We start from the raw sequence: 16,428 nt of genomic DNA on the forward strand, positions 1-16,428 counted from the left end.
TTCAACGCGTAACGAGGAGAAAATATTCCACGGCTAATTTGCATTCTTATATCCCCCCGCGGGTGAAAATTTAATTCGAGCCTTCTAATTCACTTACATTACCATTACTTATCTCTCAACTTTCTGTACCTCAATTTACCTTTGGGAAAAACCTCTCTCGTCTCTTCTCCGGCGTCGCCGCAATAACGCGTCCTTGGATACGTAAACCCCCGTCGTAAGTCCCTCGCATTTCCATCGAGATCGGCGCTGATCGCCGAATTAAACTCTGTTCTGCTCGTGAGTGCTCGAAATTTCTTGCAAAATTAGTCGTCCGCCACCCCTTTGCTCCGGAGACATGCTCCTTCCGAGGTATTCTGGGACAGCTTAGGGTTCAGGTCGAGCGACGTCTTAGCCGCAGGTCGCGCGGTGTGTTTAATTAACGTGACAGCGGCCTGGAGGACCCTCCGGGCGAGAACGAGTTTCACGTTTCTGATACTCGCTCGCTGGAGGGAAGTCCGATGTCGGAACAAAGGCAGCCAGATAACGAGGCGAGCCTAGGCATCTTAGGCGTACGTGGCTCCTTCCTCCTTTGTAATGCTAATTCGATAATTATTTCAGCAGGATTAACCGCGAGAGGCTGGATGGAGCGCGAGCTCCACGGGAAGAGGAGAAACGCGTCGAAAAATCGACAGCATTTTGTCAAGAATGTATAGAAGTAACCCTCCGAACGAATAATGTCCTCCCCCTCCCTCTCGTCTTCGTCCCCCGGGTGAAATACCATCCTGTCTTGTGCAAACCGGCACACATCGATACGGTACGGTATATCCCGGCCATTATATTTTAATGATATGCTTGACGGGGCGAATTTTTCCCCGGCGAAGATAATTCAACGTCGAATTATCTCTTAAAATCAAATTAAAATTCCACACCACCGCCACGAGAGTCCTGGAATTAATTGAAAAGCCAGATGGTTCGGCCGAGTGGTTAATGATAAGTTAAATGTCACATTAATGAGCCTCGAACATATAACGATGTCGTTATTTTAATTAACGTGTATGACTAAATTTCTATATATGTAACATATATTACATATCATTTTGGTAAATTAAATATTAATTCCTAACATTAAAAGATTAACTACATTTTACATTAATACACGCATGTGTGTGCGTGCTCGCGTGTATGACGTTACACATTAATACATCATGCACTTAATAAATTCCCTGGCTCTGGGATAAACCGGGTAGGTGAAACGCGTGACCTCGTGTGCGCCTTTTTGCCACGGTGCACAGTTCGCTCGTTCTGTTCGCTCGCATAGGTCAGCGAACCACTGAAGCGACCGACCGGCGCGGAATTGCGGTACGTTACCGTCGGCCGTTTATCGTCGGAACTTTTCGAATCCGGAGTAAAAAATAACACGACGACGAAGTTTGTTTGCCGGCCAAGTGCGGGGGGTAAGTGCTGTACGGCATACCCCGAGGCATAATATCGATACCGATATATAGGCATACAGAGATCCATAGCGCGCCCTCTGCCACTATTAGATCAATAACTTTGAACATTCACCGATACAACCCTCTCATCGGCACAGCTGTCGATCGATTCCGGGCTCGTGAGAGCCCTGCTATGTGAAACGCCGTCGTACGCTCGTAGACACAAAGACCTCGGAAAACTAATAACGACCAAGTCATGTTTCGCCCGTAGCAATAATATCCCTCCTCCCCTCCTCCTCACCGTTGAATATGTGCTCCCACTGACGAAAAATCTTTCCCGCTCGCGTTAGCTTGATTAGCACGGGATATTCCCCGCTTACTATGTGCGCGGTAATTTCGATCAAACTTTCCCTTACGGACGTCACGTTAAATTAAGTACGATGTACAGTCGCTGTCGCTAAGTGGGACATCCGTTGTGTATTTGTAGTTTTGCTCGATATGGGCAAAAAGTCCTCCTTTGTAAATAACCATTTTTGCGAACGATCATACGGAATTTTGCATTACCAATTAGCGAAAATGACACCGTGCGTAGAGACTTTTCGAATTAATCTCCAACTCCAAAATTTGCGCGGTTATTCGCGAAACGGTAAAGGACTTTTTTGCTGATATTGTCGGTCCAACTACAAGTATGCCACGGATATCCCACTCAGCGACACGTAGAAAAGAAATTAATATCAATTCCAGACTTGTGTTCTCATATATAAGCAACAATATATGAGCCTCTGTGAAGATAAAACTTGCCTGCATGAGGAAATTCTATAGTTCTGTTAAAAATATATTCTTCTTATCCGAGAGTAACTTTTATGAATTTTACAAGGAAAGGTATTGGATAGAAAGAACGATATCTTCAAACTGGCAGAATGCTTGGCTTAAAGATATCGTTCTCTCTATCCAATGGTTTTTCATCTCGATTCATAGATCTCGATGATATTATATATTCTTGCTTGTGTGTGAAAATATGAGTTTTAAATCGATACTAATGTTCTTCTCCACGCAGACACTTTATATATCGCCGTATAATCGCAAAAACATCGAGCTTGATAGCTTTTTCAATAGAAACGTGAAACGCGAAATGGATCGTGGAGGGTGTTGCATTTTCGATCGCGTGATCGCGTGACTCAAACAACGGCGCGCGCGTTTCGCGCGAGTCGGGTTACTTGAAAACCTTTGAGTTGTCCGAAATATCGAATGTCCGGATTGCAATCGGAGTAAACTGGACTTGAGAGCGCGCGAGCTTCCATATCGGGTGCTTTAAAATCCGGGCGCATCGGTTCGGCGCATTGTTTTGCTCTTTTAATTGCTGCCTCGAGACGCGTCGTGAACCCGGAATCGCCCGTATTTCGAACTTGGAATACGTATTAACGCCGAAAAGGCTGACGGTATTAACTCCTCGGTACGGCCTTCGCAGCGCTCCTGCAATTTCTACAACATTGCAAATGGCTAAATGCACTTTTAGACCGGGACGCATAGTGCAGCAGCTGAGGCATAAATTTGGCGCTGCAGTTCGTTCACGTTCTTCCTGTCTGGGCTACAGGAGACATTAATTTACCTGTAGTGTAAAGAAGGTCCTTGAAGCCGGCGATATCGATTCCGCGTCGACGCACTTAATGCAGATTAAAGTTATAAATCGTAACCTTAATCAGCATTTTTGCAGATTCAGGAGAGAGAATTCCCGTTCATTTTATTGAAACCAAATCGATTTAACGTGGAACGAAAATTTCGACTCGGGTATATTGAAATTTAAACCTCTATATTCAATTCTTCCTTCTGTATTCCTTTCATTGCGTCTGAGGGATACCAGTCCTTGGCCATATTATTAGACGTACTTGGACTTTTTGATGGAATACAGCCATTGCAACAGTCGAGCTAAATGACGTTATAAAAAAAGAACACCTTCCATCGAATAACAGTTCCCTGAGGTAATTCGATCGATAGAGGAGCCGTATTGCAAAGCCGGTCCTCGGGAGTCAATGAATTGTACGGCATTAAGGCGCGTCTGATACCGTGGAACAAGGGGCTGCGTACGCGAATCGGTAAAAGCCCGAGGGAAAGATTTCACTGAGGGGAGAAGAATCATATTCGGGCTGCTCCGCGACAAAGTGATTGCGTTATCGGTAACAGGATTCGCGTCCGTCGCGCGACTTGTCCGTGGGTGGGGGTTTCCACTTTGATGTGGAAACCGGCCGGCGCTGCTAGTAGTACAGCCAGAAACCAGGCGTCCGGCGATCGTTTATCGCATTAACGGGGGGACGTACCTTCGGCAAATTGGGAATTACGGCTACATCGAAACTTTGATGTAGCCTCTCCCCTTTCTCTCCCCCTCTCGCGGGCCATTTCCCGGTTCAATTTAAGTACAAGTACGACCGTGCGTGGAATAACGGAGGCAAGATAACGGCTATCCCGCGGACTTCCCGAAGGGCGCGAGAGAGTAATCCGTGCCGCGAATTCCCGCTCCGCGGTAATGATTTATTATCGACTCGATACTCGATCAACGTTGGTAACAGAGGCAGTCCTGGGACTTACGTACACTCGGCTGATCATTTCCGCTCGTTCGCGTTTCGAAGTAGATTCGGCCACCGCGAATGCAAATCCTTCCGGCTCTTCTCACACGTGTCTCGCCGTTTTAAATCACGTCGTTCAATCACGATCGGACGCGTGTTAACGTCCGTGATTTAACGCGTTAATTCAACGTGACTGGACGTTTCAAATAACGTAAGCGAAATCGACGAGAAACATGTGGAGATAGTTTTAGTCGGGTGCGTCGACTATAATATTCTCTTTAATCCCGAGTATGTCGTAATCACGATCATCGGTTTGGCAAAAAAATTTCGCGCCGATTGTTAAATAAATATCTCCACCGCACATTTCACCCTCTTCCTCCTCCCCTTCGCCCCTGTTACGTTCTATGCCACGAAACGAGCTTAATGTGCCGCATAATGCCGAACAAGAGCATTTACATTGCGCGATTAACGTCACGTCGGCGAGACGAATTATGCGCGCTGCGTAAAAGCAAGCCCTCCGAAATGCATCAAATCACGATATTATTCGAAAGCTTGTCATTATGCTACGGCTCGAATTAGCGTGTACGCAAATATAGGCGGGTGTATCCCACTATTACATATTAAATTACATATGAAACGCGCGTATCGTGATTATCATTACCTCTGTCATACCGCGAGGTCGATCGCGTACCTCGAGATTGCGTGCTTTGAAATTGGAAAAGCTCACGATTGATGACAATCGATATGCGTGAAGGGGAAAAAAATAATTAAATCGCGAAATAATGCGTGCATGCGTCGTCGTTATGTTTCATTGCGATGAAAAAATTCTTTTCTCTCTCAAACAACACGTTAATTCTATTGTCGCGATATTTACACTCGTTATTCCTGCAATTTCGGCTCTCTGCGCAATTTCCCGTCCATGCAGAATTCATCAAAATGATTATTAGTGACTCTCAGTGTTATACATATATATATATATGTTATCGCGAACCGTTACATTCGTTTTAACGCGCACGACTTTATCACCGACGGCGATGGGTGTTCGGCACGATTTGTTTTATTAATCGCATTAATCAAATACCATCGTACGATCGCTCTTTTCGATCGTTCCCGATTAAACGTTCGATTTAAACGTTAAATCGCGTCACTTCGTGACTCTCCTCCGGCAAATCGTGGTTTTTGTACGTCTCGCTTTGGGACTGGGTTACAATTGAATCCGGGACTAATCACTGTAATCCGGGTCTAATCTGGCGCCGAGCTCGCGGCACTAAGCGCGCCGGGATCAATCAGAGACAATAACTGGAAACTGATTTGTAGCAAATGACAGCTACGAGGATGAACGAGAAGAAAAGGGGGAAGGGGAGGGGGTGAGAAGAGAATTGTATGGTTAGATTTTATAAGTGCGTAGTATTCTTAAAATATTATATGAATATTATTATTCAATGTTAAAGTAATATTTTCATAGTATTCTAAGAATGTTATGCAATATTTTTTAATATTACAGGGATGTTCTATTGATCTTGTATGTCCACTTCACATAATATTCTTGGGATATTATGAAACTTTTCTTAGAATATTAGAAAAAAAGAAAATAATAATAAATCTTCACACGAAATTCTATCGACTTTACTTATATAATAAAACGATTGGTATTGCAATACATTTGAAATGAAAACACTACAATTTTATATATATATGTAGAGTTGAATATTTAAAAAATATATAATATTACAGTAACCTAAAATAATATTATTTTTTAAATATTATCAGGAGTGGACATTTAACTATCTATTAATATTCCAGAAATATTGCTTAATACTAAATTACGCGCTTAAAGAGCAACGTTTTTCCTATACTCTGCGGCGTTTCTCCGTGAAGTGATCCGGACTGCAATTTTAACTTAACGCAAACAAACACGTAAGCCCACTTACGTCCATTTGCACGGAATAACAATATGTATCTCGTTATCAATACGCCGCGATAACAACAAGTCAGGTAACGGTAACAGAGCCATGATCCGATATTAAGAGTGAAACCACGCATGATCGTCGAAAAATGGAATATTTTACACATTACGTCGGAAAGAATAGAATATATCGTGCGATATGCCTCGGTTAGAACTCCGTACACTCCGTATATGTCGCCGAGACAAAAGTAAGCGTACAATCAAGATAAATTATATTAATAAATTTTGTAAAGAAAAAGGGACGAAAAAAAATGTCTGCGCTGCGGAGCACCGAACTTCGTCGGGCGGAGCATGAATTTCGTATACTGCGTACAGTAGTGGGAGCCGAATTTGCGTTCCGTCACGAGGAGAATCGGCCGGCCGGCTGAAGCCTAACGAAGGATTTTTCGGAGCAAAAGTCGCGCTTTCTCCGCGCGGATCTCGCGGATTCCGGCGATTAAATTTCCAAGCGGGAGCGCCCGCTCGGACGCGCGCGATAAGTTCGTTACAATCTTAACGTCCCGCTCGGCGTTGATTTCGCAAAAATCCGCCGTCGCGTCGAACGAAAAACCTCGGGGCGAATCGCGCGTCAACCCGTCCGCACGCGGGAACCGGAGGACGCGAGAGAACGCGTAAGAATCAACGAGATGAAGAAATTTGATTGCTTTATTAACGCGAATGTGTCCCGACGCTCCTCTCTCGCTCGCTCGCGAGAGAGGAGCCCGGCCGCACGCTCGAGCGTGCCGGCGAGCGGTTACACCGGGCGGTGTAATTACACCGATGGCCACACCAGCGTGGGACTCTCTTTTGCGCCATGTTTTTGTCGAGAGAGAGAGACAAAACGAGAGGGAGGGAAACCGAGAAGCAACAACGACGGAGGCAGGAGCCGACGACGATTTCCACAGGCCACTTCGCGTGTGCCGGCCGCTATACGCGAAAAATGGGTCGTACGAGCGTTTCGTTATGACTCGTTATTGCTCAACGAGCACCCCGCCCCGACGATTCCGAGATTCTCACTCACCCGTCCGGATAACGGGATTAATTAGTCGGGGGACGATTAATTATGGCGACCTCGGCGCTCGACCTAGCGGCGCCGAGAGCTGACCCAGCTATCGTCACGCTCGGCTTCGGCGACTCCGACACGACGACGACGACGAGAAGTTTATTCTCACAGCGCCGACTCGAAGGACTTAAATTACCTTCATTTGCATATTAACTAATACGGAGGGAGACGATAACGGCTTCTATATTTGTCGCCGATCGTACGTGAACTTTATAGGGTTTGCGGCGTGATAACGCCGTTCATTAAGCGGCCGCTCGCGCGTGACGAACACATCCCCCTTCCCTTCGGATGAATCTTCCTCGGCGCGCTCGCCGAGGAAGTATCGTTATCCTCGTCAACTTCGACGGGGTGTTATCGCGAGCTCAACCTAATTGAATCGGCGAATCGATAAACCTCGAATAATGAAAACAAAGTGTGCGCGCACGACGTCGCGGGCTCGCTGGATTTACCTTCGATCACACATGCTGATCACTTCTGCGTGGTACGGAAAATTTGTTTGAAAAATCGCACGCCTGAAATTTTGCCTTTGCTTTAACACGGGGAACGCGTTAAAGTGCGAAAATATCAAGTTAAATTAATACATCCGGGGAAAAAGTTTATATGTAATCATATATAAAATTATATAATTACGTATAATTTGAAATGTGTGAAAATTTCACAGAATTTTCCGCTGTGCATTGTCGATATTTTTCCACTTTCGAGTAGAGCTTCGATTTGAGTTGCGGATTTCTCAAGAAATGCGAGAAATTAAACGCACCGATGAACAATTAATATGAATAAATCTATGAGAAATATTGATGAGATGGAGCGCAAGAGCGCGAAATAACGTCGAAGAAATCGTCGCACATCCTTTCGTCAATCCGACAACGGAAGGCACGGGCGAATGTAAGATTCGCTTCCCCCTTGATAAATAGAGAGGCTAAAGTTAAGGATCTGCCGGCGTGATCGTGCAAATTGGGGTCTGGTTCCGCGTGCGTGTAGCAACCTCGATTATAAGAGTGTGAAAATTGCCTTACATCGTGCGAGCGTCTTCCAAGCTACGCTGTCGTGTAAGGATAAAAAGTTTTGCGTTAAACGCGGAGGGAGGCCATTAAGAGAGTCTCTGAAATAGCTATCACGGTTTTCAGCTACCCCAGAATCGTCAAATATATTTCCTCCGCTTACAAAGAAATAAGAAAGTAAACGTTTCAACGTGAGAAACAATCAACAGAAGGCGTGGAACGAAGGAGAACGACTCGTTCTGGATTCCGAGTTTAACGCAAGTCGAGAGCCGTCATTTGCCTCACGAAAGGATCAATAAGCGGGGGGAGGGGGCACAATCTCAAATTGGAGATCGGCCGTAAATGAAATACCGAAGTTCAACGGCGCGGCGAAAAGCTAAAGGCTCACGGCCGGCGGGATCTGTCAAGCACGGTCGGCGCGATAATGGAGCGGTGGAAATTTCCTTTACACATCGCGCAGCTACCGAGTAATTCCACCGTCAGTCGGCTGGCGACGGACGGAGCGGATAATGACATTCCGTGAGATGAGAGCCGCGGGAGAGGTGAGCGACGCGTCTCATCGACAGTGACATTTCGCTCTGAGGAGATGATTCGCCTCGCGAGATTTTCAATCTTGTTGATCGCGGGACACACAGGTCTCAACGCGGCTCACCGAGCACAATGCTAAACCGGCTGAAGGCCGGTTATTACCTCTCGCGCGCAATCTTGTAATGTCGCGCGACATCCAATGTCGAATATTACAAATAGCACGCGAATAGCCGACGAATTTCCGCGATCTCTCCCGGAAGCTGATCGTTGCTAATCCAACTGCGTAACTTTATATATTTTGTTGCAGCCACTTTTGTAATTCACGTGTAAAAATCTAAATGTGTAATTTTTACGCACCACTGTGTGTGTGAAATGACAGTACGACGCGTAACACGGGTGAAAAGTGTGTAAAAAGTGAGCTACACACAGTGAAATTACGTACTTGGATTCGCAACGATATCCCCGAGCGAGGGTTTCATTCCTCCTCGCGCGGCCCGCGACCGAGCGACCTTACGTGACCCCGAGTATTCCTGCGTGTTGCTCTTTAACGACGCGTGCAGCTACGGAGCGATCGACTTACTCGACGAGTTTTCGGTTCGCTCCGCTTGTTACGTGAAGCGAGGCGCGTCGGAAATGTGAATTTCCAGAAAAAGTGAGAATGGCGCTCCGTCCTGCTCGCCCCCGTAATTATGCCCGACAATATTGCGAAGATTAACGGCGAGAAGCGGGCCAACGAAAATAAATGACAAGTTATCGCATGACAAACGTTTCTCACGAGTGTCGGGCGGGCGCGTTATTTAAATGCGCGCTTGAAAAACTGCGCTTTTCCGCGCGGTGTCGACGGGAATGATAAAAATGGCTGGCCCGCGCGGGGCCGACGGTGGAAACGCGCCGGAGTTTGTTCGATTGAATGGCGACGACCCTCCGATGCGTCTAACCCCTCCGGGTTACAAGATTAACGGCAAAAGTGTCGTTCAATTAAGCGGCGAAACATGGGAGTACTCAGTTCAAAGTTATACAGAACGATCGCTTGTGTGCAACCTTCAATCAAAAGCTCGATATTCGTGTTGGTACGAAGGAATTCGTCGGCAGATTTGCCGCATCTCGCATGATAAAGGTTTCGTGTTGGATCCCCCCGTTTACATTGTCGAATCCAAGTGCGTAATTTTACACGCCTTTTCACGCGTTTGTTATTTACACGCGTCACCAGTGTAATTTTACACGTGTAAATGTAGCAGACAATATACAGTTTTTATTCGTGTAGTTCATTTGCCTTAAACGCAATGAATAATACCTGATAAATTAAGTTTATGTACCGGAGTTATCCTGTGTGTCTAAAATTATAGTGTCAACAACGTTGGTATTAAAGTGTCAAAAGTGACTACATGTGTAAAATTACACATTTGGATTTGCAGTGTACGCATTCTTCTCGCATCTTTCTCTCATTCACATTTTACATGACCTTCCACTGTTACACTTAACTTTATCTGACTTTATCCATCACCCGACAGCCTTTGATCAGCATCTTGCATAATAGCACTGGGTCAGTCAAAAAGTTCGGTTTGATTTCCGATAAATGATACGTCATACACGCGTAATACAGGCAATAATGCTGATAATGGTTTCCTGTCGAAACGTTGTCAAAGGATTATGGATAACGACGACGGTTACTTGGTCGATGATTAATTTGTCCTCGTTGAACGCATCAAAGTCAAATTTCACTTCGAAAATCTTTTTCACTCACCTAACACACATACACACACGAATACAGTCGACTATTGTCATCGCACGGAAACAACGCAATTTTTGAATCCACCTGACCGTGCGTTTTAATTAATAATAAAATACAGACAACAACATCGCGACCCGGCCGATTTTTCCGATAAAACAGCGGCTACAGCTTTTGCCGAGTAATTCGGCGGAATTAAAGAGAATTACTCGTTAAATATCTCATTTTTGTAAAGTAACGCACCATCGATCCGCGTCAGCTCGCGTTACACCTCCAGCTACGAAAATTCCCGGCCTGACGATTCTTTAGTCGGACGTGTCGGAGAACTCTCGCCCGTCGAATGCATTTTTTAAATCGGCCGAATTTACCGATGCGTGTTTTCGCGAGAGAGTGATATTTACGATCGTGCGCCACTGGTAGCACGATCGACTATATTTCGGATGCGGAAGCGGCTCTTCCGTACGTGCCACTTTCAAAGGGACGACGTTAATCGCTTCCCTTGAGACAAACGGCGAACGGTACGAAACAAAAATGGTAATTTCCAATCGGACATCCAAGCGAGATATCGTAATTTCGTCGATGTTCGGGGGGGATCCGCGTACACACACATACGCGCGAACGTAATCTTCGTGCCGAGTACGACGCGCTAATAACTTTATAATTCAGAATGCACGAGCCGCGTACCGATAATTCCCGACTTTAAGTAGGATTGCCGGATGTCCTATATACAGAAATTCAGATCCAACGTTGGCTGGATCTCCAGTGCTTCGTTTATTTCAACGTTGCATCAATCAAACGACGAAGAATTATTTTACATTTTCGAGTCAAACTTACGCAGTAAAAAATCAGAAACGGTCCGCTGGAATTTTATCCTTGGCGTGAAACCTTCTTTTAACATTTAAGAAGTATGCAAATATAATCTCGTGTGCACAAATATTCAAAAGACGTCCTAGAGACGTCGCAGAGATATCTGAACGTCTCTGAGACGTCCCTGGGATGTTTTTTGAATATTTGTGCTACATCGCACGTTAAATCAACACACTCACCTTATCAATATATGTTTACACGATGAATGTTTCAACTTAACATTATATTTGTGTATTTTTTCATACATTCTCTTCCATGTTCACGAGATTTCAGCGAACCGTTTTTAACATACAATTTTCTACCGTGTAATTAGAAAATTGTTCACCATTGGAACACTTGCGAAATCAATTTTTGTCTCGCACATACGCGCAACGTTTCAGATTTATTATTCTAATTAACAAAATTCAGGTGTCGCAACGTTGCATGTCGCGGAAATAAAAGAGCGAGATGAAAGGAATGTAGAGTACATTTAATTAGCGTGCATTAACTCTTCATTTTGCGTCCGCTCTTTCATTAATACCCCGATCTGCTGTACACCTGCATTCCGAATAGATCAAAATTAGTCAATCGTAGATGTATATACGTGATACATATATATATATATATGAATACGCAGAACGAAAGGCAGATGAATACGAATACGCGCCCCTGTCGCCGCGTCGTGGTGTTTTTCTCCCTCCCTCGATGCTGCTATCGGCGGTAACATCGCGTTATCAGCGACGCGCGCTCAAATTGAATCTGCGTTACGACTACGGTGAAAATGATCTCGTACTTACCTAATGCCAGATCCCGCGAGCGTCGAATGACCGGCCCGACGTCCCTTTAACACTATCCTGGCTCCCCTCGGGCTCCCCTTTAAAACCTCCAAATCGTGGCAACACACGCGGTCTCGGCGTCACCGGGAGGGAAAAAAAAAGCGACGGTGGAGGCGCGCGCGCGCGACGCGCGATCCCGCGCGACGGTTTGCAGGTGAGCGAGAGGACGACACGGCGCAGGAGAAGCGGTGAGGGAGAAAGGTGCGAGAAGAAGAAGAGAGGAGTCTCTCGCGCGGAGGTGTGGAGCAGGCTCTCGTCGCGAGGGAGTCGCGGCACGATACTGACGAGTCGCCCGTGGGGCGCGCGGACCTCATGCCGCCAGGATCTCCATCCCCACCGGCGCCGACATTCAGGGCCGGTTGATCAACGGGCACGGGGAAAATCGTCCTGAGCGATCCCTGAACGCCTCGGCGTCTGCGTTGAGGGCTGCCGCGCCAGTTTGACAACCGAGCGGCTACTTTTCGGCTCGGCAACGCGCGACGCAACCCCCAAACGCGCGTGATGAGGCGCGGTGGGGATATCGCCGGGTAAACTCGGAATGCCGACACCCTTTGGGGGTGTATTGGCAGCGTGTCGAGTGTCGGAGGAATCGCCCACGTGTGTAAGGGGATGCTTCGGCTTCCTCCATCCCCGATCCGTCGACGAATTTCCCGATGGCGCGTCCCTCGGACGAAAGGAAAATACGAAGGACAGAGTCGAATATAGAGAATCAAATCTCAATACCCGAGGCGAAATTTTCGCTCTACGTTAAGTGTGTTTATTGGGGGTGCCTGCGAGTAATGTCGTTCTTTTCTTCAGATTCTTCAGTATAAACATCGCCACCTCGGTTGCAGACGTGATTTGTTATTACACGAGCTGTATACTAATTAAATTTATCAAGTGTCTAAAAGCGATATTATTTTTGGGTATTCCTAATACGTTACATCACACGCAGTACATGTAAATATGGTAAGTATAAATATATGACGCAGTTACAAATAAGCCGGAACAATATTTATAATAATATTTGTGACAACTATTCTCACGTGTGGATTTAGGAGGTCCCGAATAAATCCAATCGATATATCCAATCGTCATATATTTCGTCATTATATTTTGTTTTCTGTTCTTCGACTTTCGGCATGTACTTTTACAACTTATCCTACTTGCTGTGAACGACCGCGAGCGCGGCAAGTGAATGAGCTAAGATCGAGGGAATTAGAAGTTGTGCAACCGCTAGCGAAAAAAAACGAGGCAATCTTTTAGGTCTCTCGGTAGAGAAAGTCGTGTAGTCGCATGAAAAAAGGACAGGGATTATTTGAGATTGCTCAAACTATCTTTGAATAGTCATTAACGTGGGACAATTGTATTAAACGTTCTCAAGCTGATGACATGAATGTTTTTCATCCAGACATACTGGGTATTTGAAACAGATGTATAATCAAGATATGCAGCATTAAAAAATCGAGAAATAAAAATACGTAATGAAGAAAATTTAACGAAGGAGGATGACTAACCCTTCTATTAGCATCAAGTGTAATTAGCGTCAGAATTATTAAACATTTTTTTAAGCAAACAATAAAAAATTAATCGTTGAACAGAGAAGAAACTAATCGCGACTTAAACTAGACATGATACTTAATACTTCGCCAAAAGATTTTTTTGCGCAGATTGTAGATAATCTTTTTTAATAGTTAGACAAACGAAATTCACAATAAAATCTGTGGTAGAACTGCTAGTTATAACGCAGCATATAAAGTACACTGAAAGAAAGATTTAATAACTGCTACTAAATATATAAGGTAAATAGTGCGGACCAAACTCGCGATAATAATTAGAAGCTAATTTCATTGGATAAAATGAGTATGTAGTTCCGAGAATTAAGATTTAGTTGCTCGAACTATACATTTAGGTCATTAAACTAAACTTGGGAAATTAATGCCAAGTCTTGACGCTTTTTGGTAACTGTTGCTAAATATATGGTTCTTTAATCATCTTGTTCTACAAGTACGCATAAGCACGAGCTATAAAGGCATTATCGGGAGTTCGTAAGACTCGCCACTTTGTGTTTGATCATTGAAACCAATCAGCGTGGACTGCTAGAAGAATCAGTAGCCGTTACGAGGGCGAACGGCGAAATTTCACTAGTGAAAATAATGAATCAGAGTAAAAGAAGACGTCAAGTGATTTCAAGACAGTTTACGTAGAATGATGAAATTTTTTTAGTTAATTGAAAAAAATCACATAAAATAATTTTCCTTACGGACTATATGTTCGGTAATAATTACCAAATATCATCAAGACTTGGTATTATTAATTAATAGTTAATAATTAATTGGTAATTAATTATTAATTATTGGTAGTTTTAACTTTCAAAGTTTAGTTTGGTGACATAAATATATAGCTGAAACAACTAAATTTTGGGAGTGCATATTTATTTTATCTAAACAAATTAATTTGTAATAGTCACTGAACGTTCGGCCCAGCTTATAATAATAATAATAATAATGCTTTTATTTTAATTGCACGCCGATACCCGCAGCATCGACGTGACCTACGATTAAATCGGTTATCGGCACACTCTCATTCTGGATAAACATTAATTCACCAGTAGTAACACTAAATCCACATGATCATACGCACGCGCGCTGCATCGCAGAATTCTATCGCCCGGCGTGTATCGTTCGTTTGAAACTCACACACACTCATCTCGAGTTTCCAAAGCTGCCCTCCGGCTTCCGAAATTTAGCGCGCGCTGAATGAAGGTAACGCCAAATATTTAAACGCGAGGCAAATATTTATTTTTGCCGATAAAGGAGCGACTCTTGTGCTTTCCAGCATACCTCTGTGTGTGCGTGTGTGCGCGCCCGCACTGTGATACTACGCTCCTTGCCGTGATGCTCCATTCGGGACGGGCATTTCATCGTTCTATGAACTTTCGGTGTCACGACTCTCTGATTCTTATCTAGGATTCTTCAGCAGGATCCTCCGCCGAGGATTCATTATGTATCGTCATTATTAACGCGCGCACACCGGGTCGTTTCAGGCTTGCAACGTTAGCTTTCAATCAGCGTAGGTAACGCACGGCCGATAGGCGGTGTGATTCGCCACGTTAATAAGTACGTCGATCACATGTGCGGGGCCGGCGCATAAAAATTTAGAAACTGAATTAAGAGAAGTATAAAAATCGAATTATCATAAAATCACGAGATGTAAGATAAATCTCAGGCGGAGGGGGAGAATGTCAGGGGGATCCGAAGGAGAGAAAGGGGGAAGAAACGCGAAAAGAAATCTCGATTCTCTCTTTTTCCTTCGCAATTAAAGCTCCAGCTTCTCCTCCGGCTTGGTCTTCCTCGCTTTCTCCCCGTTCTCGTTTCTCGGCCGCAGATACGTTTAACCACGTTAATTCGTCATCTCGCCTTTGTCATCCCATTATATCATCGAGACTGGCGCGACGATGCCTTGCGAAACAAAGTGGAGTCTCGCTCATCGATACGTCGGACATAGCCGTAAAACGCCTTGAAATTCGTCAGACGCTCCTACGGATCGATGCAAATATCGCGAGAGACAATTTATACGCCGTCGTTCCAAAAGGCGTCGCGCGCGCTTTCTCCCGGCTAAGCCACCGGAGGCCGCCTTAAAAAGGCTCACGGGTTACTCCAATGTCAAGGCGCAGTTTCGGCCGCGCGGGATATCGATGTAATCGCAATCTCGGAGGAGTGATTTGAATTACAGCCGATAATCATGCTTGATTTCCCCCGTCTCCGATCTCGAGGATCCGACGGGGTCGGAATCCGTTTCGCACAGGCCGATCGAATATTAAGAGCAAGGTTGTGGGCGTTCGTATCTCAACACAATAAAGAAAGTCTGCGTCTACGCGTAGACAATGCCAACTGTGCACGATACGTCGTCTCTTTGGATACACAGTAGGAAATCTCTCGTCTAAATGTTAACATTTTCTCGCGATTTTCGATTAATATTCCAATGTCAAATTAACACACAGCTTCTGAGGTCTAAAAATGAGTTTTTTGATTTATTGAAAGATTATTAATATCATCTTACTTACAAAGGACGTGCAACTTGTACATTTTGTGAGAAGTAATTTTAGGAGTGTGTGAACAAAATTGGAAAGTCAAGGAGAGAAATAGAGGGGAGATAACGATCACTGAAGTATATATAAACAGAGAGAACGCTAACAAATTGTGTACGATAAGCTCTATTTAAATATTTTAATGAATTTAAAATCCAAAATATACAGTTTATCGTGGATTAAATTAGCTTTCTAAACTGACCCCGACCATAATTTTCGGCTGAGAATTGGCTACAGCTGACTGACCGGAAGAGCCTTCATTTTTCGGCGAATAGCAACATTTTGATTTTATTTTTCTAAATTGTTGAATTCGGCCAAATGAATTGAGTTTTAATTTAATTAATGTTCTAATTATAGAATTGGCGACGCTTCTAGAATCCTAAGCCGACCGGGAGCACCAATTGGAGGACTATTGGAACTATTTCATAATTTAAATTA

The 16,428-nt window shown here is 44.5% G+C and overlaps 1 protein-coding gene across 2 annotated transcripts in view; it reads right to left on the reverse strand.

Annotated features, from left to right (window-relative positions):
- The window catches only part of LOC106748274 (mucin-5AC), a 52,958-nt gene extending 40,773 nt beyond the window's left edge, over positions 1-12,185 (reverse strand). For both annotated transcript variants that reach the window (XM_014626648.1, XM_014626647.1), the window contains exon 1: positions 11,883-12,185. The gene's annotated coding sequence lies outside the window, so the exon portion shown is untranslated. The remainder of the gene's footprint in view (positions 1-11,882) is intronic.
- Positions 12,186-16,428: the final 4,243 nt, after the last annotated feature.

Source organism: Dinoponera quadriceps, unplaced genomic scaffold (assembly GCF_001313825.1).
Source record: "Dinoponera quadriceps isolate SergipeBrazil2010 unplaced genomic scaffold, ASM131382v1 scaffold2600, whole genome shotgun sequence".
NCBI classification, from domain to species: Eukaryota; Metazoa; Arthropoda; class Insecta; order Hymenoptera; family Formicidae; genus Dinoponera; species Dinoponera quadriceps.